We start from the raw sequence: 23,970 nt of genomic DNA, 5'->3' as shown, positions 1-23,970 counted from the left end.
GCTACCTAATCGACAGAGGGGGCTTAACATGCAAATGGCTGCTTTGAGAAGGAGCCAGTTCATCATCACAGGAGACGTTCAAGCAGAGGCCAGACCAGGATTTTCTGGGAGGCTTCATGGGGGAATTCCTGCATACAGAAGAAAGCTGGAGTGCATCACTTCTCAGGTCTTTTCCAACCTTTAGGGTTAAAGATTCTATACTGAGTTTCCGCGCAGTGCTGTTACCATGAGGGATTGTGCGTGTTCCCCTTCTGCACTGGATAGCAGTTGGCCCCTTGCTCCCGCATCATCAATTTTTCCTCCTCTCCTGGGTCTTTTCTATTTGCACACCAATAGGCTGTTTATTCTCCAAGTGAAGAAAAAAAAAAAACGATTTCCTCTAGCGATTGCCTCTTGCCTCGTTTCTCTCCCTCCCTTTTTCTAAACCATTCAAAAGAGCTGCCTGCATTTGCTGTCTTTCTCCCCAAACCCACTCTTTTACATACTCCAATCTGGCCTGTGCCCCCACCACTCCACCAAGGTAGTTCTTCTTAAGATCACTGTGAATTTTTTTTTTTATGTTTTTAAAATTTTTGAGACAGAGTGTGAGTGAGGGAGGGGCAGAGAGCGGGGTGCAGAGGATCCAAAGGGAGCTCGATGTGGGGCTAGAACTCATGAGCTCAGCAAAGTCGGAAGCCCAACCGATTGAGCCACCCTGGTATGCTAAGATCCTTGGGAGTTAATAGACAAAATATATATTGGTCTCTGCCCCCAGTTCCTGGCACCGAACTCCTAAAACCCTTGTGATTTCCTAATATAGGAGCACTAAGAGCATCTTTTGTGCTGTTGGAGTGACTCTGCATGGATGGGGTCCTGCATGGCTCTTGGGTGGAGGCTGGTCACCAGAAAGCCCAAGCCATGATTAGTAGCTTGGGATTTTCAGCTTCAACCCCATCCTCCAGAGCGGGCACAGGGACTGGGAACGGAGCTAATAATTGGTCATGCCTGCATGATGAAGTCTCCGTAAAATCCCAGTCGTAGTATGTATCTTTCCATCTGACTGTTCATCTGGATCCCTTATCATATCCTTCAATAAACTGGTAAACGTGTTTCCCTGAGTCCTGTTTGCTGCCCTAGCACATTAATCGAACCCAAGACGGGGGAGAGGTTATTGGAACTTCCAATCCATAGCCAGTAGGTCAGGAATACAGGGGATAGCCTGGGCTTGTGACTGGCACCTGGAGTTGGGGGGCAGTCTTCTGGGCCTACGCTGTTAACCTGTGGAATCTCATGCCATTTCTAGGTAAATACTATCAGAATTGAGTAGAAGTCTTGGACCGCCTGCTGGTGTCCTTGAATTGTGTGTGGGTGTGGGGAAAGGCATTTGGTGACCAGAAGTGTCAGAAGTGAAGTGTTGTCTGTGAAGGTACAGGAGGCACACAGGGGAGAACTGGGTTTTTCCCTACATAGGAAGGAAGAAAACCGAGGGTTTTTCCTGTGCAGTCATTGACAATTTACATGCCGCCAGACCCAAGGATCAGTTTTCCCCATCTTCCCTGACTTGTCCCCTCCTCATGATCAATAAAGTTGACCTCTCCTTCCCTCCAGGACACCACAGTCTCCTGGCTTTTCTTTTTTCTTTTTCTTTTTCAAAACTGTTTATTTATTTGTTGAGGGAGAGAGAGAATCCCAAGCAGGCTCTGCACTGTCAGCGCAGAGCCCGATACGGGGCCTGAACTCACAAACTGTGAGATCATGACCTAAGCCAAAACCAAGAGTCGGACGCTTAACCGACCGAGCCACCCAGGCACCCCAGATCTCTTTTCTTCCCTAGTGTTTCCTAGTGGTCGCATGCCGACCATGGCTTTAAATATATACTGGACAGCGGGGCGCCTGGGTGGCTCAGTTGGTTAAGCTACCGACTGCGGCTCGGGTCATGATCTCGTAGTTTGTGAGTTCGAGCCCCGTGTCCGGCTCTGTGCTGACAGCTCAGAGCCTGGAGCCTGCTTCGGATTCTGTGTCTCTCCTTCTCTCTGCCCCTCCCCTGCTCATGCTCTGTGTCTCTCCATCTCTCAATAATAAACAAACGTTAAAAAAATTAAAAAAATATATATATATATATACTGGACAGGGCTCTTGCCTCTATTTACAGGACAGCCCCCATGTTTGCATCTCCAGCCGGGACCTCTGTCTTGAATTCCACACCTGTTCAATCAACCTTGACATCACCGCCTGGGTGTTTAACTGCCGCGTTTTATTCAGCAGGCTCAACACGGGACAAAGCCGCTCCTCCCACTACCTTCCTCATTGCACAAAAGGCAACTCGGTGCTTTCAGTCACTCAGACTAAAAAACCTTGGGGTCAGCTTGCACCTGTGGGGTGCAATTCATCCAATTCATCAGCAAATCCTGGCGGTTCTATCTTCCACATGTATCCAGAAGCCGGCTGCTTCTCACTTTCCGGTAACACATAAATCAGATCACATCACCTCTCTGCTCAGAACCGCCCGATGGCTCCATGTTACTAAAGCCAAAGCCGGAGTCCTCACCTCCCAACTATTCTCTCCATTTAACCTGCTCCGGGAATCAGCGGACCTCCTTGCTACTCCCTCCACTATGCTGGCCACGCTCCTGGCCTGGAATGCTCTTTTCTGCAGATATCTGGTCTGCTTGCTTGCTCACCCACCGCCTTGAGATCTTCTTGGTGACGCCTTTCCTGACCATCCTACTTAGAAAGGCAGCCCCCTCTCCCCCCCTCCACCATCTCCTCCCTCCCCCTTTCCCTTCCCTGCTTTATTTTTTCCTTAGGACTCCGTTACCACCCAGCACACGATATGTTTTATTCACTGAATATGATTATCATTGACCATTAGAAAGGAAGCTCCAGGAGGGCAGGAATTTTTGTGTGGTGAGGTCTCTCCAGCTCCTATGACGGTGCCCAGCACAGGTAAGTGCTCAATAAATGTTTGGTAACCTCCCAGACGGACTGGTAAGTGACAAACGCAAGTTGCAGGGCAACAAGAATAGTGTGATCTAATTTATGTAAAAGAACACCCACTAGGCACCATTCTATTCTGCATATATGCATGCAAATGGATGCAAATGCACGGAGCTGTCTTGGGAAGGATCACACCAAAGCCAAGGCAGCCCGGTGATAACTAGGGTTACTTCCCAGTGGGGGGGGGGATGGGGAAGGGGTGTCAAGGAAGACTTTAGTCATATCTGTAATGTTTGCCTTTTTTCCCAAGCAAACTGTATTCCTGTATCACTTTTGTGGGATTTAAAAGAAATAAAAATGAAATCCATTAAAAATGATAATGTGGCAACGGCTTCCAGGGAGTAAACAGAAGAGGTTTGAAGGACTCATCTAAGTGCCAAAAGCCATTCTTAGGGTTCCCATCTGCGGATGGCCTCCAGGACTGCGCCCCTTCCTGCTCCCACCCCTCCCCCAACCCCGTGCACTTGACACATGATGTTTATGTAGCACCTACCCTTTGTTGGGTTGTTTTTATTGTTTGTTTGAGAGAGAGAGAGAGAGACAGAGAGAGCTGGAGAGAGGGGCAGAGGGAGAGAGAGAGAGAGAGAAAGAATCCCAAGCAGGCTCCACACTCAGTGCGGAGCCCAACACCGGGCTCGATCCCATGACCCTGGGATCATGACCTGAACCGAAATCAAGAGTCAGATGCTTAACCGACTGAGACGCCAAAGCGCCCCTTGCTGGGTTGTTTTAAGAGCTGGGGATAGAGAAATAGAGCATTTTGCCTCACAGAGTTGACTTCTTATTGGGGGAGCCAAGGCCCCCCAGCTGCTCAGCCAGGCCTCTGTGGGATGGAAGGTGTGGATCCCCCAGCTATAGAAACAGTGTCCCTGTGGGCTGATATCCTGGGCAAGGCTGCCTTAGGCCTCCTAAGACTTGTCCTGGGAATCTGTCCTTGTAGACATGGAAGGAGCCACGTCCTTCTCACTTGACTAAGGGATTGGAATAACACCATCACACAGATTGGAGTTAACAAATAGCAAACCTACAGGGAGTCTTTCTCAAGCATTCTCGCCCACCCCCGCCCCAGGCCCGGCGTGGGGGAGGCTCCATTCTGCTGCCTGAAGACAACAGATCCGACAGGATGGGGCTTCTAGCCTCTGGCGACATGTCCCCCGCCTCTTGTTCTCATCAGTGGGGCAAGATCACTCAGGAGCAGGCCCCTTAGCTCTTTGTAACCGGGGCTCAGGAGTACGAGACCACCTGGCTCCGGGGGTCCCAAACAGACCAGGCTCGGCCGCTCTGAAATCCAAAGGCAGAGCAGGGAGTGGTGGGGAGACGAGAAAGGAATTTATTTCAGTGAGGCAAACACCAGGGTGACAGTGACTCAAGGACTGTCTCCGAAGTGCTGAAAATCCTTCCAGGTTCATATAAGGAAAATGTGGGACGAAGGTCAGTGGGTATGTGCAGGTGGGCAAGAAAGGTCAGGTCGATCACCGTCTCGGGGTCAGTGACTGGTGGGGGTCTTGGTGGCTCGGGGCAGCCCTCGCTGCTTGAGGGGGTAGTTTCAGTTCCCATCAGGGGATGCTCTGCCCCCGGGGTGGTTTGCCTGAGCTAAGGGATAAGCCGGAAAGAATTTAATCAGTTAAGGAGTACCGACTGAGGTCAAAATGGAGGTAGGTGACATCCTCTTGCAAATCTCCACTGTCAAAACACCGTTCCGTCTCTACAGAAGGAAAAGGGACTAGGGTTATTCCCTCTGTAGCTACTCCCCTCTGTCCCCCCAGCCCAACATCTTTTGTCTTTAACTGGAGTTATTTAAGGCGGTGGTTTGGGCCATTTGGGGGACTTACTCAGTTTTCCTGGGTCTCTCCCACGTACACAAGAGGGATACATGTTATTAAACTTTTGCTTGTTTTGTCTTTTTATTACAGGGGCGTCTGAGCCATGTATGCAGAAGAGTAGAGGGAAGATTATTTTTCCTCCCTCCACGGTACGAAGGGAAAAACCCAGTTCTTCCCCTGCCTTGTGTTTCTTCCCTGTGAGTCTCCTTTGCTGCTCGCACAAAACACTTCCCTTCCGGTCACCAGATGTGTGGAGGTTTTCCTGCACATCGAGCAATTCTCTGTGACACCAGCTGGGGGTCCTACAATCTAATTCAATTCTGACAATATCTATCTGGAGATAGCGTCAGATCCCAGAGGTTAAGGGCCGGGTCGCACAAGGCCGCACCGCGCGCGCGCGCGCGCGCGCGCGCGCACACACACACACACACACACACACTTCAGATGTCAGTCTGTGATGCAAGGTTGTTACCTGTGCTTCTGACCAACTGGCTATAGATCACAGGTAACAACGTCTTTGGGTTAGATTAATTTGCTACAGGAGCTCAGGGAAACATTTATGTTTACTAGTCTATGAAAGGATATGATGGAGGATATGGATTGTTCACAAGGAGACAGCAGGCCCCAAATGGAGTCACTTGTGCTAACCCCCATGTCAGCAAACCAAGACTTAATACCTGACCTAGTTACAGATTCAGTGTCTCCCAGGAACGTGACTTTTAACCAGTCCATCTGGAACTACCTGGTTAGCACTAGGGAGGTAATCTGCCACAGAAATCCTTTCTGCCCGCCCCCCCCAAAGAAAGGCGAGGCAATCTGCCCTTTCCTGATCTCTTTCCCTTCCTGCCTGAAAAAGCCTTCCGTTTTGTACAGATCCTTGGAGCTCCTTTCTATCCTTCAGATGGGATGCTGCCTGATTCATGCATCATTGAAGAAACCCGATTTGATCTTTAAAGGTACTCTGTTGAAATTTTGTTGTTTAACAGGGTGAACAGCCAGATGGACAGAGATCCATAGGGGGAGAACTGGGAGGGTCCTGAGCACAGGAGCTTCTGTCCCCTTGAAGCTGGCTGGGATGTGTCACTCTGCTGGTGTGGATGTGTTCACCACCAGGAAGCTCTCGAAACCCCCTACTACTGGGATTTCACGGAGGCTGCCTCGTGCAGGCATCATTAATTATTAACCCTGTTTCTCTCTGGAGGATGGGGGGTGGGGTGGTAGTGGGCTGAAAATTCCAAGCTTCTAATTATGGCTTGGTCTTTCCGACCAGCCCCCATGCAGGAGCCATCCAGGAACCCTTGGGCTCTTTGCAAAAACCGGGCCCTCTGTCCCATGTTACACGAATGAGTTTCCCCATTTATAGACGGAGGGTGATACCAGTGATAAAATCTACTTTCAAGGTGGTGGTGACTATCAAAGGAGTTCTTTTCTTGCCTGTAAAAGCGCTTAGGACAATGTCTGGCACATAGCAGGTGTTCAACGCAAGGAGGTGGTTATTCTTACTGTTATTGATATCATAGTTTATTGTATTTCATGCTTATAACAGCACTGTAGGTGGGTGGCATGGCAAGCCTCCAGTTAATGGGGGCCGGATTTGGTTTTGTTTTATGATCCCGGTTCAGCCCTGACCTCCCTGGCGGACCACGGGCTCCTCTGTCCTCTCCCTGGGGCTGGCTTTCTTCAGCTGTCATTCAGGGAGCAGGATCCAGCCCGCCCCTCTCCCCCTGCTTCCTGCCTGACGGGCTGTAACAGGTGCCCCGCACCTGGCCCTGTCCTTCGTCTGGCCCCCTGAAGCATCTGGGCCACGCAGCTCCTCCAGGGATGGGACTTCGGGGCTCCTGATCTTGACTTCGGTGACTGAACACCGAGTGCCAAGTCTATGTGTCACCAGGTTGGGACGGCACGAGTGTCACCAGGTTGGGACGGCACGAGTCTCACCACCGTGCCCTACGGCCCCAGCTCCCGAGAGGGGAAGAGGCTGCGGTGGGAATCAGTATTGCGCCCCTTCGGCCATTTCCGGGCCCTAAAGTGACATTTTTCTGCTCAGTTCAATGTCAAAGAGGAAGGTTCACATGCTGTTTTCTCCAGAGCCTGGACTGCCCTCCTACCCACTCCTCCCACTCAGCTCGGCTTGTCACTTCCTTCCTTCAACCAGCACCTCGAACTGCCATCCTGATACAGCCTCAACTCAACGGCCGCTGCCCCCCAGGCACTCTTCCACTCCCCTCTTTGCCCACCCCTGCGCAGCGGCCCGTGGAAGATTCTCGTGCTTCTCGAGGCAGCCCTCGCCTGTGCCGTCTGTCCCTCCCGAGCTTGCTGGACCCCGTGTGCCGACAGCGCCCTTCACAGGGGTCTTGACTCCTATCGGGTCCGCTCTGTGAGCCTGGCTGGCTGCCAGCTGGACGGCTCTGAAGCCAACTCTAGGGAGGGAGTCCGGCCAAGGGCTGGCCTGGATCACTGCTGAGAGAGAAGCAGCCGCCAGTCCCCACAGAGACGTTGCTCTCCAAACTTGTGAGTGGACGTGTCTCAGGAACTTGCTACCCACATTCCTCGTACTTCGAAGACTGGCTCAAAACGGGCAGCCGGGGAGAGAGGCTAAGAACTCCTTGTGATCGCAGCCCTGGGGCTGTCTGCCCGTCACCAGCTGTGTGACCTGGGGCGATTCCTTAACCTCTCGGAGCCTCTGTTTTCTCATCTGAAAAAAAAAAAAAATGGACACGAAAGGAACTATTTTTATTGCCCCATAGGCCTTTTGTGGGGCTCAGACGAGATCATGGACAGGAACGCTGTTGGTAAGCATTTTGGTGCCGTCCTGGTGCTGCTGTGTGGTGTGGATGCACCAATGCAAATAAGACACAAAAACACTGATTAAAACATGGTGTGTGTGTGTGCGCGTGAACAGACAAAACTTGCCACGGATTCGCCTCTGAAGGATGTCGACCTTCAAAGTAAAACAGCTACCTTTTATACCAGTGAAATGAATTTATTTGGAAACAGAGTCACTACAACTCGGGGCCTGCAAGGGGGGGTGGGGGGGGGACAAAACAGAGGCAAGTGAGGAGAGAGATCAAAGGAGAGGAGGGGCGCCTGGCTGGCTCCGTCAGAGGAGCACGGGCCTCTTGATCTTGGGGTTGTGAGTTCAAGTCCCACAGTGGGTGTAGAGATTACTTAGAAATAAAATCTTTTAAAAGCGGGGGAGGGGAGGAATGTTACTTTATAGAGAAAAAGAGGAAGTCGGAAGGGGCTGCTTTGAACTAAAGTTATTGGAGGAAACTGAAAGGGAGGTGGCGGTTTCTCATTGGCTGGGCTGTGCTACTTTCTTATTGGCTGAGCTTGTTGCCGGGCAAGGAGGCCAGGTACCCTTGATGGTGTTGGGTCTGCAGTTGATGAGGAGCGGTAGGGCATTAGAGCTCCCCCTTCTGGCCTCCCGACTCCATTCACTTTTTTATTATTATATTTACGTTTATTTATATTTATTTTGAGAGAGAGAGAGAGAGAAGGTAAGGGACAGAGAGAGAGAGAGAGAGAGAGAGAGAGAATCCCAAGCAGGCTCCCCGCTGTCAGCGCAGAGCCTGGTGGGGCTTGAACTCATGAATTGTGACATCATGTCCTGAGCCGAAACCGAGAGTCGGACGCTTTACCGACTAAGCCACCCAGGCACCCGTCCCCACTCCATTTTAAATAAGGTTTCCTGTGTTCAGTTTAACAAGTACTCAAGGACTTTGCTTCAGCAAGTGTCCCCTATTGTTCCTGCATTATTAACCCCTTCCCTGCAATGGAACGTTGCCATCCACATTCAAGTATGCTGTAATGTTTCCTTGCGCTTTTTAAAACTATTTTTTAATTAAAAAAAATGTTTATTTATTAAAAAATTTTTGTTTTCAAATTTTTAACGTTTATTTATTTTTGAGAGAGACAGAGAGAGACAGAGCATGAGTTGGGGAGGAGCAGAGAGGGAGACACAGAACCCGAAGCAGGCCCCAGGCTCTGAGCTGTCAACACACAGCCCGACATGGGGCTGGAACACACAAACTGTGAGATCACGGCCTGAGCTGAAGTTGGATGCTTAACCGACTGAGCCATCCAGGCGCCCCCTGTTTCTTTTCTTTAAAACACCCACAACCTGGGGCGCCTCAGTGGGTTAAGTGTCCAATGTTTTAAAATCTTTATTTATTTTGAGAGAGACAGGGATAGAGAGCGAGCATGGGAGTGACAGAGAGAAGGAGAGAGAGAATCCCAAGCAGACTCCGCACTGTCAGCGCAGAGCCCAGCGCGGGGCTCAAACCCACGAACTGTGAGATCGTGACCTGAGCTGAAACCCAGAGCCCGACGCTTAACCAACTGAGCCATCCAGCACTCTAAGCATACAACTCTTGATCTCAGCTCAGGTCTTTATCTCAGGGTTGTGAGTTCAAGTCCTGCACTGGGCTTCACACTGGGTGTAAGCCTACTTACACACACACACACACACACACACACACACACACACACACCTTCTTGACCCCATATCCCCATCCCCCCACCACCCCATTTCCATGCCCCCCTTTGCAGGAAGACTCTCTGGATTTTGAGTTGTCTTTTCTGGCAGTTTCTACTTCCTCACCTCCCATTGTTTCTTGAACACATTCCAGTAAACTTAACCAAGCTTCAGAATGCACATTTGCCAAGGCAGGGTGGGCTGCATGATTTGAAGGGTCCAGTCCAAAGTAAAAGCGTGGGGCCCCTTGTTCAAAAGTGTATTTGTTTCTTGGAGTTACTGTGACACATTACCGCAAACTGGGTGGCTTGAAACAACAGGAATTTATCTTCTCCTAGTCCTGGAGGCCGGAAGTGGGCAACCAAGGTGTCAGCAGGGAGGATTCCTTCTGGAGACTCTGAAAGAGACCCTGTTCCACACCTCTCTCCTAGCTCCTGACGGTGTTCCATGCCTTGGCTTGTACATACATCACTCCAATCTTTGCCTCTATCCTTCCATCACCTTCTGTGGGTCTTTCCCCCACTTTTCTCTCTTGAGGACACCTGCTATTAAATTTGGGGCCCACATTAATTTGATCTCATCTCAACATCTTTACCTTAATTACATCTGCAAAGACCCTTTTTCCAAATAAGGTCACATTTGGGGTGGACATATCTTTTAGGAGAGGGGCCATCATTCGACCCAGTATAAAAAGTTATTTAAGAATTTCAAGATGGTTGGGGCATCTGAGTGGCTCAGTCGGTTTAGGGTCTGATTCTTGACTTCGGCTCAGGTCAGGATCCCCGGGTTGTGGGATCGAGCCCTTTACCGGGCTCCACGCTGAACATGGAGCCTGCTTGAATTCTCTCTCTCTTTCTCTCTCTCTCTCTCAAATAAATAAATAAAAGAATTTCAAGATGGTTGCAGAAAAGCGTTAAAGCAAGTGCGGGACCCTGCTGAGAACAGGGCCCTGTCCAAGTGCATAGATCGCATGCCTATGAAGCAGGAGTGTGCCAGGGTCATTCATGGCCTCTTTTGCTCTCAAATCCAATGGCGAGTTTGAAGTCCCCATCTTACTGGCTTCTCGGTGGCATCTGACATAACTGATCGCTCTGTTCTTGCCACCCTCGCTTCCCTTGGCGTCTGGGACGCCAAGCTCTCCTGATTTGTCTCTGATCTCACCAGTCAGTCAGTCCTTGGTGCCTTCTGTCTTCTCCTCTTCCCTCCGTCCTCTAGAGTCTGGAGGCTGGAGAGCCCTGGGGGTAGGGCCTTTGACTACCTCTCTGTACATTCACTTCCTCAAGCACCTCATCTGGTCTCAGGTCTTTAAACGTCCCCTCTGCAAGGACACCCGCTGCCCTGAACTTTCCTCTGGGTTCCAGACGGACAGATCCGGCTGCCTCTTCAACAAGCTCCCCTTGGAGATCTAACAGGCCCATCAAACCTACCACGTCCAGACTGAAGTCCTCCTGAGCTCCACCCACCCCCACCGTCTCCTCCTCACCCTTTAATGGCGTCTCCGTCCTTCCAGTTGCTTTGAGTGAAAACCTTTATGTCGTCCTAATGCCTCACTCTCTCACACCCCAACACGCAGTCTCAGCGCACAGGCCCATCCCACTTAGAGTGAGATCTCCACTCCTTGCCGTGTGTGGCCCACGAGGCCCTCCTCTACCTCTCCCATTCCATCTCCTACCAACACCACTCCCACCCCACCTGCTGTTCCTTGACCACAGCAAGCATGCTTCCACCCCAGGGCCTTTGCACCTGCAGTCCTCGCTGCCTGGTGTCTCTTTCCCCATCGATTCAGGAGGCTTGCCCCCTCACTTCATTCAGTCCTGCTCAAATGTCACTCGGTCAGGGAGGCCTCCCGTGTCTAAAATAGCATCTTCTTCGGGGCGCCTGGCTGGCTCAGTCAGTTAAGCGTCCGACTCTTGATTTCGGCTCAGGCCGTGATCTCACGGTCTTGAGATCCAGCCCCGCCTTAGGCTCTGTGTTGGGCGTGGAGCCCGCTTGAGATTCTCTCCTCTTCTCTCTCTGCCCCTCTCCTGCTCTCTCTCTCTCAAAAATAAATGAATTCATGAATAATTAATTAATTTAAAAAATAGCTTCTTCTGGTCCCTCTGTAGACCCGCCCCCTCTTGATTTTTCTACCTTTGCTCCACGTTGATCTCTCCAACTGGAATGTAAGCTCCACGAGTCTAAAGACTTGCTGTGTTCACTGCCGCGGTCCTCACCACCTGGCGTAGCACGCGGCACATACACTGAGTCGATGAATGAATCGCTCTGCTCATGCAGATGCTCCATTGCAACTCGATGCCTTTGCTGCTACTGCTCCCTCTGCTCCGAAGGGCCTTCCTCCTCTCCATCTTCCTGGAAAACCCTTACTCGTCCTTCAAGACCCAACCCCACGGGCACCACCTTCGTGACGCTCCCGGGTCTCCAGGCAGTGACCCCACGGCATCCTGTGCGTGCCTCCATTAATGCCTGACTCCCAGGCCATTTGTCTTTCTTTTCCAGGAAACCACGAGCTTCCCGAGGGCAAGCACTGTGTCTTTTCAGCCCTGTATGCCCAGGGCGTAGTCCTGCACAGCCTTTAAGCATTTGGTAAAGGTTTGGCGACTGAATGAATGAATGAACCCAAAGAGGAGAGAGGAAGGGGGTAGAAAGGAGGGAAAGAGGGAACCATTTCTTTCCCCGGGTAGGTGTCCTCAGGACGCCTGGAAGCCCCTCACTAGGGAAGTTCCCCTGTTTTCCGGACTGACCTCGATACCTTGCCCCTTATCCAAACTTTCTAGAAAGAGACACTAACCTCTCCCAGCCGCAATGCCTGTAATTTCCAAACTCCAAAATTAGTACCCCCTATCGGACAAATTTGATCACAGTTTTTAGAGACAACAAGACTGAATTTTAAAAATCTATCTGTTCAAAAAAGGCAAAAGCAAAAACAACAGACCCCGAATGGAGTCATTTGTGCTAAGCCCCACATCAGCCTGTACTTTCAGCCTGTCCCAGGAATGTAAACTTTAACCAGTCAATCCGGAATCATCTGGTCAGCGCTAGTGAGGTAATCCACTTGATAAACCCCTCCTGTCCCCCCACAGGAAGGTGACCTTGCCTAAAACGATCCTCTGTTTGCTAGAAATTTCCTTTTCCTGTCCCCTTCGGTCTATAAAATCCCTTCATTTTGTGTAGCTCTTCGGAGCGCCTTTCTATCGGCCAGGTGGGATTCCGCTCAATCCACGAAAGCCAATCAGGTCTTCCAAGTTTGCTCAATCGAATTTTGCTTTTTAAACACATCACAGGTGGAAACTATGGCTGCTCAGGTTTGTTAGGGTGCATGCAATCAAGAGCCGGGGCTTTCGGATCTTGTGCCCATGTGCTAGAGAGTATTTAGAAGATATGGGCGAGTGTAGAGAAAACCCATCCACAGTCCCCTATGGTAGGTCCTAAACACTTAATATTTTGACGTAACTTCCCCTGGTGTGTATGTAGGCCCCAACACGTGCACATGGGTGTCTGTGAAACACTATATGCCTGTAAGTGTGTATATAAAAGACACGAATGAAGTCACACTGCGCCTTCCACTTTGTAACAGTGGCATCTTCACATTACAGCAAGTACCTGCCCGCCATCTTGATTCCATGGGGAGCGGACTAACGGTCTCAAGGAAGTTCTCTGGAAGATAGTTGGGTGTCTACACCAGACACCCTAGGAGGCCTGGCTTTGCCTGGACCCCTCCATGCCCCCCTCCCATCCACAAGCAAGACCTCTAGAAGTGCCAAGGTGCCCAGCGGGCCAGGGCCAGCTGCGGGTGAATAGGAACAACGGTGGGCAGAACCAGGAGCTGGCAGCCCTTCCATCTATCCCCCAGATCCTTCTCGTGGGGTCTGGGGACAGATGCAGGACCAGGACCAGCTTTCCTGGGAGCTGAGGCGGGGCGGGGGGGGGGGGGGCGGTGTGGAAACTGGGAGCCCTACTTGGAGAAATCCCGCAGTGGGGACGCTCTGCAGCCTGAACAGGTTGTCCGAATGTTCCCCTCCGCCAAGGTCAGCTGCTGTGTCGCTTTTTCCTTTGGGGAAACACCTGCCTGGCACACCAACCCTGTTGGTGGAAGAGGCACCAGTGTTTGTCTCCCCGCTCTGTATTTTTTAAATATTTAGTTTTGCGAAAGAAAGAGAGCGCGCAGGCGTGCGCGTGGGGGAGGGGAGGAGAGGCCGGACCGGAGATTGAGAAGCAGGCCCTGCCCCGTCAGTGCAGAGCCCCGTCTGTGGCTCAAACTTAACGAAGTGGAGCTCAGGACCTGAGCCTAAGTCGGAAGTTTAACCGACTGAGCCACCCAGGCGCCCCTGCTCCTCTGTATTAAAAAAAAAAAAAAGTCAACCCCAATCATCTGTTTTCCTTGCCTCTCCCAGAGCAACACCTTTCCTAGAAGGAAATTACTGTCATAGAAAAGACACTTTTTTTTTTTAATGGAGCCAAACCTGGAGGTAAGACCTTGATGAGTCACAAGGGGGCAGCAAAGTGTTCCTGCTCAGAGGAAGGCTAGGAAGCACCAGCCCCCAAGGAGATTGGGTCTGAAGCCACATAGCCCTCGAGGCTCAGTCTCTGAATTTAACAAATGACAACATCAATATGTGAAAAAGAAACAGTTTTTTTTTTTACGTTTATTTATTTTTGAGACAGAGAGAGAGAGAGAGCATGAACGGGGGAGGGTCAGAGAGAGAGGGAGACACAGAATCTGAAACAGGCTCCGGAGCCCCGACGCGGGGCTCGAACTCACGGACCGCGAGATCATGACCTGAGCCGAAGCGGGACGCTTAACCGACTGAGCCACCCAGGCGCCCCAGAAAGAAACAGTTTAAATAGTTTCAGTCTCAGCACCATCACTTTGTATATGCCCTTGGGCCAGTCGCACTCTATTTGACCCTCTGTTTCCTCATCTATATACTAGGGATAATTGCTCCCCAATATCACGCCTTCCTCATATATGAGGTGGTCTTAGTAATTAAGTGGGATACCTAAAGTAATAGGTAACATGCTCAGCGTATAGTAAGGGTTCACAGGGTAACAAAGAACGAAGGGAACTGTTATTGCGTACCTATTATGTACCGGATGCTTTGAATCCTTCGTGGAATCAAGTGAGGAACGATGAGGAGTTAAGTGAGGAGCGCCCCCAGGGGGCTCAGTCGGTTAAGCGTCAGACTCTTGATTTCAGCTCAGGCCATCATCTCGTGGTTTGTGAGTTCAAGCCCCGCATTGGGCTCTGCTCAGACAGTAGGGAGCTTGCTTGGGATTCTCTCTCTCCTCTCTCTGCCCCTACCCCACTCATGCATGCGCGCACGCTCTCCCTCTCTCAAAATACATCAATAAACTTTAAAAGAGAAGTTAAATGAGAGGATGAAAGACAGATGGGGGGTTAACTGACATGGCCAAGGCCAATGAGCTAGCAACAATAATAGCAGCTAACGCGTAGCAAGCACTAACTGTGCACCAGGCACTCGCTGGTCTAGGCACTTTGCATGAATGATCTCACTTCTTACAGCCATCCTATGGGGTGGGTACTGTTATTACACCCACTTGACAGAGAGGGAAACTGAGGCACAGCACGTAACTGGCCCACAGTCACACCGGGGAGTCTGAGTGTGGAGCTGGGGTTACAGCTAGCTGCGGGGCCTGACCTCTAACCTTCGTGCCATCTGGCAGAGATGAGATTTAAACCGAGGTCAAGTCCAAGCTCTTTCGACCATCTGCTGTTTTTCTTTCTGTTTTTAATTTTTTTTATTTTTTAATGTTTATTTATTTTCGAGAGAGAGAGAGAGACGTGAGCGGGGGAGGGTCAGAGAGAGAGGAAGACAGAATCCGAAGCAGGCTCCAGGCTCCGAGCTGTCAGCACAGAGCCTGATGCGGGAGGGACCCAGACCCACGAACTGTGAGTCATGACTTGAGCCGAAGTTGGAGTCATGACTTGAGCCGAAGTTGGACGCTCAACAGACTGAGCCACCCAGGTGCCCCTGTCCTCTGCTGTTTCTTTTTTTTTTTTTTTTTTTTAATTTTTTTTTCAACGTTTATTTATTTTTGGGACAGAGAGAGACAGAGCATGAATGGGGGAGGGGCAGAGAGAGAGGGAGACACAGAATCGGAAACAGGCTCCAGGCTCTGAGCCACCAGCCCAGAGCCCGACGCGGGGCTCGAACTCACAGACCACGAGATCGTGACCTGGCTGAAGTCGGACACTTAACCGACTGTGCCACCCAGGCGCCCCAGCCTCTGCTGTTTCTAATCTAGTTTGCATCACAGTCAGCTCAAGACCCTCATGAAAAGCAAAACAAACAATCCCTGCCTCGACCCCATGACACCCCTTCCCAGCCACTGCCATTTCTCTGTCCCCATCACAACCGCACTTCCTGGGTCGTCTATACCCGCTCCCTCCACTTCTTCCCCACTCACCCCTGCTTCCACCCACACCAGTCTGCCACTGCCACTCCACAGAAACAGCAATCTGCAAGGTCACTAAGGGTCTCCTTGTCACCAAGCCTGAAAGTCATTTTTCAGCCCTCTACTGAAAATACAGAATTTTCAGATGTTGACCTTGCTGATACCGTGGCTTCTGTGGCACCACCGTCCCCTGGGTTTCCTCCCACCTCTCTGGCTGCTCCTTCTCTGTCTCCTTCGCGGGCTCAATCTTCTCTCCCTGGCCGTTAAGCAGGTGGCACCCCAAGCCTCATTCCTGAGTGCTTTTTCTTCTTGCGTCTGTACTCTTCCCTCCTGACTCCTCTCTGTGCCCTTCCCAGTTTCGATACCATCTACGTGCCCGTGACCCCCAAATTTATACGGCTGACCCAAACATGCCTCTGAACGCCAGACCAGGACTCCAGCTGCTTCTCGAACATCTCAGCCTGAATGTTTCAGAGGTCTCTGCCGGAGTCCAGCCCCAGCAGGTCCGGGGGTTCCCGAGGGATGAACAGCGTCGGAAAACAAGTAAAACAAAAAACTAAACTAAAAAACGAAAACAAAAAATACAAATGGACACAGACAAAAGGTCTGTCCTAAATCAGGACCTTTGTATCATCACCCAATAAGGAATAACATGATTGGTTTTTTTGTAACGTTCCCTCCTGCCCTTTGCTTATTGATTAATTTCTTTCATTGTTTCTATTACGTCGCTACGTTGGTCTATAATCCATAAAGTATTTGCTTTGCTGTTTTCACGAAAGGTCATTTATCTCTCAACACCTCAAGTGGAACAGTTACAGGGACATGACCTCTTAGTTGTTTCCCTGAACCATTCGTGGTTTCGAAGAACAAAAGTGTTCGCCTCCGTCTGAGGTTCCAGGAGGGGGCCAAGAGCGCCCTAGAAACCCACGCCTTATACATTCTCAGAGAGACCATGCACCTAGGAACCAATGAGCATTCTGTACCTTAACCGACTAGGTTCAGTCATCATCTGCAATGCCTCCGGGGGGCCAAGTGGGCCTAGGGGTTGGAGTGATCTGTGCCCAGAGATACACTCCTTCGTTACCGGAGTGGGGCTTTCAAAACCATTTGTCTCTCCTTTGTCGGCCTCCTTTGCTGGCAAATGCGTGAGGCTATCCTTCCTCCATAAGGGATGGCAAGGGCTAAACGTAAGGCCGCACAATTTCTCGCGGAACCTTATTTTCTTTCCTAATGGGTTTTTTTTCCAGGGCGCCTGTCGAGGGCAGCTCCCCAACAGACTTTTATTAAGGCCAAATTACCTAAAAGCGGGAGTACAAGAAGCTTCACGGTCGGTGAAGCAATCCGTCCACGGCCTGGGCCTTGCCATCAGGCTGGGATAGCTCGGCTTCCAGCAGGTCTCTCCAACTCAACGCGATTGCTCACCTCTAGACCTCCGGCCCTCTTGTCTTCCAGTGGGTTCCATACTTGCACTCTCTGCTCTCACCCCCTCTACTCAACCCACCACCAAGTTCTGTGGCTATGGATCTTCTTTGGGTCTCTGTCCCCACTCTCACGGGTGCACTCATCTTTCTGACTGGAATTCTGGATGGCCGTCTAACTGGTTTCCCTGCTTCTACTCACCCCTGTCAAAAGTACTTCAATAGTTTCTCTTCCTGTCAAAATAAAGGTCACAATTCTTGGCATGGCCTCTGAGGCCCTGTGTAGTCTGGCTCTGCTGCTTCTCCAGCCCCATCCCTCTTGCTCTCAGGACTCTAGTTTCACTGACATCTTTCGGTTCCTCGTGAATGCCCAGCCACCTCCTACCACAGGGCCTTTGCACATACCATCCCCTTTTTTTAATGAAACAAATCTTCCCTCCACTCTGTCTAGTTAACACCTATTCATCCTTTGATCTTATGATTATTACCTCAGAAAAGGCCTGAGAATTCCTCCTATTATGGGTTCTCAGCTAATTCTCTTTCCTGGACCTGATTATGGTTATAATTTTACATGTCTTTATGTGATTTTTTAACAATATTTTTTAATGTTTATTTACTCTTCTCTGACAGAGAGACAGAGTGGGGGAGGGGCAGAGAGAGAGGGAGACACAGAAACCAAAGCAGGCTCCAGGCTCTGAGCTGGTCAGCACAGAGCCCAGCTCGGGCCTCGAACCCATGAAGTGTGGGATCATGACCTGGGCCGAAGTCGGATGCTCAACTGCCTGAACCCCCCAGGCGCCCCAATTTTTTTTTTTAATCTTAAACAGGCTCTGGGGCACCTGGGTGGCTCAGTCAGTTAAGTGTCCGACTTCGGCCCAGGTCATGATCTCATGGCTTGTGAGTTCGAGCCCCGCGTGGGGCTGTCAGGGCAGAGCCTGCTTCAGATCCTCTGTCCCCTTCTCTCTCTGCCCCTCCCCCACTCGTGCTCACTCTCTTTCTCAAAAATAAATAAACGTTAAAAAAAATAAATTTTAAGTAGGCTCCATGCCCAACGTGGGACTTGAACTCACGACCCTGAAATTGAGTCGCATGCTCTACCAACCGAGCCAGGCAGGCAGCCCTGTATGTGATTTTTTTTTTCCCTTGTATAAGATTCTTTTATTTTTTTTTAATTAAAAATTTTTTTAATGTTTATTTATTTTCGAGAAAGAGAGAGACAGAGCGTGAGCAGGGGAGGGGCAGAGAGAGAGGGAGACACAGAATCTGAAGCAGGCTCCGGGTCCCGAGCTGTCAGCACAGAGCCAGACGTGGGGCTTGAACCCACGAACTGTGAGATCATGACCTGAGCTGAAGTCAGATGCTTAACCGACTGAGCCACTCAGGTGCCCCTTCTTGTATATGGTTCTTAACTGTTGACCTCTACCTAGACTGTGAGCTCCCATGGGGAATGGATGCTGTCCGTTTCTCCCTCTGCTGTGTCCCCAGTTCCTAGCACGGTGCTGAGTACAGAGCCCCCTCTTTTTATTTTTTTTTTCAATTTTTTAACTTTTATTCATTTTTGAGAGATAGAGAGAGACAGAGCATGAGCAGGGAACGGGCAGAGAGAGGGGGGGACACAGAATCCGAAGCGGGCTCCAGGCTCCGAGCTGTCAGCACAGAGCCCGAAGCGGGGCTCGAACCCACGAACCGCGAGATCATGACCTGAGCCGAAGTCGGACACTTAACTGACTGAGCCACTCAGGCGGCCCAGAGGGTAGCACTTTTGAGAGGCACTCACATATCTGGGAGATTTTTGCCTCTATTAGAAACCAACGTCATGTACCCCGGCAAAAAGGCCTATATTGACTAATACCAGATTTATCTCGAAACCTACAGTGTGCTGTGGAGATGAACTCATAGCAGCAAAGAAAGCTCAGGGCTCCCTTACCCCCAGGGAACACCCCCACCTACCCGCCACAGGGCTGCCCCTCCCCTTCCTGGCCAGAGATGCCCGCAAGGAGCGAAGAAGTCTCCAGAAGGCAATTAAAATGGTTTCAGAGTGGAAGCTTTTATTTCGGAAATGATTTCTAGCCTACAGAAAAGTTGCAAGCTCTGTGCATTGAAACAGGAGAACGCCACTTTCAAAAGGTGTCGCTTCTCGGGGTGTCGCCAGCCTTTTCTGAGCCTGTCAGGCTGCCTTCCTCTTCCTCTCAGCTACCATGGACCCTGAGCAGCCAAGATCGTTGGGCGAGGGGACAGTAGCCAGCCCCACTCTGAAAGACGGCCTAAAGATGGCGGACGCGGGGCACCTGGGTGGCTCAGCTGGTTAAGCGTCTCTCTTGGTTTCCGCTCAGGTCACGATCTTACGGTTCACGAGTTCGAGCCCCGCATCGTGCTCTGTGCTGACAGCTGGAGCCTAGAGCCTGCTTCGGGTTCTGTCTCCCTCTCTCTCTGCCCCTCTCCCACTTGCACTCTGTCTCAAAAATAAACATTAAAAAAAATTTTTTTTAGGGACACCTGTGACTCAGTCGGTTAAGCGTCCGACTTCGGCTCAGGTCATGATCTTATTGTCCGCGAGTTCGAGCCCCGCGTCGGGCTCTGTGCTGACAGCTCAGAGCCCGGAGCCCGCTTCAGACTCTGTCTCCCTCTCTCTCTGCCCCTCCCCCGCTCATGCTCTGACTCTCTGTCTCAAAGATAAAAATAAAACAGTAAAAAAATTTTTTTTTTAGTTTTTTAAAAAAAGACTTAATGGGGCGCCTGGGTGGCGCAGTCGGTTAAGCGTCCGACTTCAGCCAGGTCACGATCTCGCGGTCCGTGAGTTCGAGCCCCGCGTCGGGCTCTGGGCTGATGGCTCAGAGCCTGGAGCCTGTTTCCGATTCTGTGTCTCCCTCTCTCTCTGCCCCTCCCCCGTTCATGCTCTGTCTCTCTCTGTCCCAAAAATAAATAAACGTTGAAAAAAAGACTTAAAAAAATAAATAAGCATGGTTTCCTGGGGGACTGTTATGGGCTCAACTGTGTCCCTCCAAAAAAAGATATGTTGAAGTCTTACCCCCCAGTGCATCAGAATGTGACCTTATTTGCAGAGAGAGTCTTTAACAGAGGTAATCAAGTTGAAATGAAGTCAACAGAGTGGGTCCTAATCCAATATGGCTGGTGTCCTCGAGGAAAGGGGGAACTTGAACGCAGAGGCACGGCCAGAGCTAAGACCATGCGAGACACACAGGGGGGAAGGCATGTGAACCCGAAGGATTGGAGCCATGCACTTACGAGCCCAGAACACCCAAGATGCCCGCAAACCACCGGAAGCTAGGAAGAGACAAGAAGGACTCCCCGCGCGGGTGTTAGAGGCAGTGTGGCCTGATGACTCCTTGATTTTGAACTTTTAGTCTCCAGACCTGCAACACAATACATTTCTGGAGTTTTAGTCACCTAGTCCGTGGTACTTTGTTACAGCAGCCCTAGGAAACCAATGCAGGGCCCATCCTGTGGATGGGTCAGAGAGGTTCCCAGAGCGTTGTATATTGGTTTGATATGATTTCTTTTCTTTTCTTTTCTTTCTTTCTTTCTTTCTTTCTTTCTTTCAAGTAAGCTCTACACCCAACGTGGGGCTTGAACTCACAGCCCTGAGGTCAGGAGTCACATGCTCTACCGACTAAGCCGGGTGCCGTTGGTCCCTGGCAGTGTGCTGGAGCCACAGGGGACCTTTACTTCTGCACAGGCAGCTGGACGTCAGCTCTTGGTTGGCTCTGTGGTCTCTCCCGAGTACCACCTTGTATACATTTGAACCTTTATTCCTTCTACTTCCCCTCGCCTGGAACACCGGTGTGACTAATCCACCATTGATTTGGAGTATGTTAATTCTTTTGAGAGCGCTGTTCCCATTTCCCTTTCAAGACGGATAGAAACTCTGAGCTCCGAGTGCTAAGAACAGCCCTCCTCAGGCGCTGAGACTTGGCTCCACGAGGGACAATTTTGCAACCCCATTTCCGGAAGCCACGATTCAAGGGATTTGTCCTAGTGACCAATGGATGTTCCTCTGACCTGAAGGCACGAAGGCTGTGAAAACGAGGCTCCGAGCAGTACGTATCCGCTCATCAGTGACATTGAAAGGGAAGGAGAGAACAGGCTCTTGGTCCCCCTGAACAGTGTTCCGCAGGATCGCAGTGGTTCGGCAGAGACTGGCCCCGGGGATGTGATGAATGAGAACTGGAGAGACCTCCGAGGAAGACAGCAGTGAGCAAAGCCAGCGGGACGCAGCAGCCCATGAAAGACGCATCCACAGCCTTCGTTTCGACCCCCGCGGCTGAGGCCTGCCCAGCTCAGGGAAGAGCGGCAGAACTGAAGTGATGATGGGAGCACCGAGGAGTAAATACATGACAGGGAACCTGGCTACTGCAGAGGTTCTGGATAGCAGCCCGCACGGCCGCCCGGGGCAGGACTCTGAGGAACGCACGGGCTCCCTCTCTGCGCACGAGGCCAGCCCTTGTCAGGTACAAATGGGGATGTCATGGAGGGTAGGTAATTCCTGGATTTTCAGAGACTCAAGCCCTGGCTGTCCCTCTCATGGGGGCCCTACTCACACTTCACCCTGGAGTATGTTATTTCTGATTGATTGATTGATTGATTTTTGAGAGAGAGGAGAGCATGAGCAGGGGAGGGGCAGAGAGAGAGAGAGAATCCTAAGCAAGCTCCACGCTGGGCGTGGAGCCCGTCTCGAGGCTCGATCTCACGAACCGTGAGATCATAACCTGAGCCGAAATCGACCGTTGGACGCTTAACCGACTGAGCCGCCCAGGCGCCCCCAGTGCCTGTTTTAGATACGGATCCTCTGTGATCACTCTCCTTGCGGAACTTGTCCGTCGGTCTTGGGGGCGGAACATCCCCAGCAAGGCGTCTCAAGTACACTCCGTAGACAGCTGCTGCTCCCAGAATTCCGTGGCCGCTTGAAATCTGCCAAGTGTTTATTTAGCACACCCAGCTTCTCACTTCTGCCCTAGGCTTGCGGGTTGCTGACAAGGGAGTGTGGGTGTATGTGGGACACCGAGTTGAAGGTCGGGATTTAGAAGTGAAACACCAAGACTGCAAATACAAACTTGCCTGAAACTGGACCTACTTTTACATAAGGCCGGCCCTGCCTTCTTGATCTCTAAGTCCGGAGGACAGCCTTATCACATAAGCATCAACAAATATTTATTGTGGACCAACTATTTATAAGACACTGTGTTAAGCACAGTGAAGACTTGCACTCTTGGGGCGCCTGGCTGCCTCCGCCAGTACAGCACGCAACTCTTGATCTCGGGGTTGTGAGTTCGAACCCCACGCTGGGCGTAGAGATTACTTAAAAATAAAATCTTAAGAAAAAAAGACTTATATTCTTATTGACGGACATAAAACGCCTGAGTATTTGGAGGGACACGCCATGTTCAGGAATATGAAGACTCAATATCATAAACATGTTAGTTGGGGCATACAGAATTCATAGTTGTGAGATAATAGAAAATATATATTGGTCTCTGCCCCAGGGTTACGGGCACAGACCTCCTGAAACCCTTGCGATTTCAAGTGGTAAGGGGACCAAGAGCATCATTTGTTCTTATAGTTGGGCTTTAACCCCTGTTCCTGACACAGGGCTCCTGAGATTCTTGTAATTTCTTGGGTGACAGGAGTGCCTCTTGTTCTAACGAGGCGACTCTGGGTGGGCTCCTGGATGGAGGCTGGTCACCAGAAAGAACAAACCATGATTAGAAGCTTGGAAATTTCAGGGGAGCCTGGGTGACTCAGTCCGTTAAGCGTCCGACTTCGGCTCAGGTCATGATCTCGTGGTTCGCGAGTTCGAGTCCTGCATCGGGCTCTGTGCTGACAGCTCGGAGCCCGGAGCCTGCTTCAGATTCTGTGTCTCCCTCTCTCTCTGACCCTCCCCTGCTTCCACTCTGTCTCTCTCTCTCAAAAGTAAATGATAACAACAACAACAAAAAAACATAAAAAAAAGAGGCTTGGAAATTTCAGCCCCACCTTCCATTCTTTTGGGAAGGGAAAAGGGCTGAAAATAGAATTAATGATCAATCATGCCTACATGATGAAGCCTTCATAAAATCCTCAAAGTATGGAGTTCAGAGAGCTTCTAGGCTGACGAACACATGGAGATTTGGGGAGAGTGGCGCTCCCGGAGAGGGCATGGAAACTCTGTGCCCTTTTCCACACATCTTGCCCTATGCGTCTCTTCCTGGCTGTCCCTGACTTATATCGTTTTCTCATAAACTGGTAATATAGTAAGCAAAACATTTCTCTGAGTTCTATGAGCCACTCTAGCAAATTAATCGAACCTGAGGGGCGGGTCATGGGAAGCCCTGATTTGTAGCCAAATTGGACAAAAGTTGTAGGTAACCTGGGGACCTACTACTTGAGATTGGCATGTGAGGCAGGGTGGGAGCATTCTTGTGGGACTGAGCCCTTAACCTGGGGGATGTGACACTATCTCCAGGTAGATAACGTCAGCATTGAGTTAAATTGTAGGACACCCGCAGGGCGCCGGGGCAGCTCAGTCGGTTTAAGCATGTGACTTCGGCTCAGGTCATGATCTCACAGTTCGTGAGTTCAAGCCCAGCATCAGACTCTCCGCTGACAGCTCAGAGCCTGGAGCCTGCTTCAGATTCTGTGTCTCCCTCTCCCTACCCCTCCCCTGCTCATGTTCTGTCTCTGTCTCTCTCTCTCAAAAATAAACATTAAAAATTGTTTTTAAACTGTAGGACACCCAGCTGGGGTTGCAAAGAATTGCATATTGTGAGGGGGAAAACCCCCACACATTTGGTGATCAGAAGTGAAGTGTTTTGCGAGTAATAAAGGTAGACTCATGGGAGAAAGATATAGGAAGAAAGAACTGGGG

The 23,970-nt window shown here is 50.7% G+C and overlaps 1 long non-coding RNA gene across 2 annotated transcripts; it reads left to right on the top strand.

Moving 5' to 3' along the window:
* The first annotated feature begins 2,039 nt into the window (after nucleotides 1-2,039).
* LOC125157483 (uncharacterized) lies at nucleotides 2,040-7,807 on the top strand. Of its 2 annotated transcripts, none has more exons than XR_007148981.1 (3): nucleotides 2,040-4,948; nucleotides 5,673-5,755; nucleotides 6,847-7,807. It is a non-coding gene; the product is annotated as an uncharacterized LOC125157483 (long non-coding RNA). The 2 variants fall into 2 exon arrangements; XR_007148982.1 differs by having other exon boundaries at nucleotides 6,691-7,807.
* The last annotated feature ends 16,163 nt before the right edge of the window (nucleotides 7,808-23,970 follow it).

Source organism: Prionailurus viverrinus, chromosome X (genome assembly GCF_022837055.1).
Source record: "Prionailurus viverrinus isolate Anna chromosome X, UM_Priviv_1.0, whole genome shotgun sequence".
NCBI lineage: Eukaryota > Metazoa > Chordata > Mammalia > Carnivora > Felidae > Prionailurus > Prionailurus viverrinus.
This window is presented reverse-complemented; position numbering and strand designations above follow the sequence as displayed.